A 953-nucleotide genomic window follows, 5' to 3' on the forward strand; every position below is an offset into this window, starting at 1 on the left:
AGCCTCCAGATCCCACTTTCTCTAAAGCAGGGAGATTTTGCCCCGAGAGGACATCTGGCCCTGTCTGGAGATACTTTTGGTTGTCACAACTTGGGGGAGGGTGCTACTGGCACCCAGTGGGTAGAAGGCAGGGATGCTGCGCAAAACCCTACAGGACAGCCCCGCGACAGGAGCCATCGTGCCCCAAAGGCCAGTAGAGCCGAGGCTGAGGAGCTCTGCTCCAAGGCGGCCCCGTGTCTGACTTGCCTCCATCCTGGCCCCACGCTTCTGGGTGAAGGGCTGCCTCTTTCAGGCCTTCCTTTGAAACTACTGACGCTGGGAGAGCCAGGCGGGGCGATGCCTCATGACCCTGCCCTCAGTGTGGACCAGCGGGTCGCTTCCTCCTTCCCACAGAGGAGGCGGCTGCCAGCAGGAGAGTATTGATCGTCCTCCCACGGCCACTGCCCTCGACGCAGGGCAAAGTGCCCCGGTCCGATGAGTTGGTTTAGGACTTCTCACATTGTGTGCTCTCCAAAAGAAAAAAAAAAAAAAAAGGTCAGTGAACAGAACTCCAAGCATGTAAAAGTGTTCTCCCATGAGTTGTTCTAGAATTACGGATGTAGAAAGTGCCCCGGTCCGATGAGTTGGTTTAGGACTTCTCACATTGTGTGCTCTCCAAAAGAAAAAAAAAAAAAGAAGTCAGTGAACAGAACTCCAAGCATGTAAAAGTGTTCTCCCATGAGTTGATCTAGAATTACGGAAGTAGAAAGTGGACGTTGGCTGGGCGCGGTGGCTCATGCCTGTAATCCTAGCTCTCTGGGAGGCCGAGGCGGGCGGATCGTTTGAGCGCAGGAGTTCGAAACCAGCCTGAGCAAGAGCTACTAAAAATAGAAAGAAATTAATTGGACAACTAAAAATATATAGAAAAAATTAGCCGGGCATGGTGCCGCATGCCTGTAGTCCCAGCTACTCGG

This window comes from Propithecus coquereli, unplaced genomic scaffold (assembly GCF_000956105.1).
Source record: "Propithecus coquereli isolate 6110/MARCELLA unplaced genomic scaffold, Pcoq_1.0 Scaffold126, whole genome shotgun sequence".
NCBI classification, from domain to species: domain Eukaryota; kingdom Metazoa; phylum Chordata; class Mammalia; order Primates; family Indriidae; genus Propithecus; species Propithecus coquereli.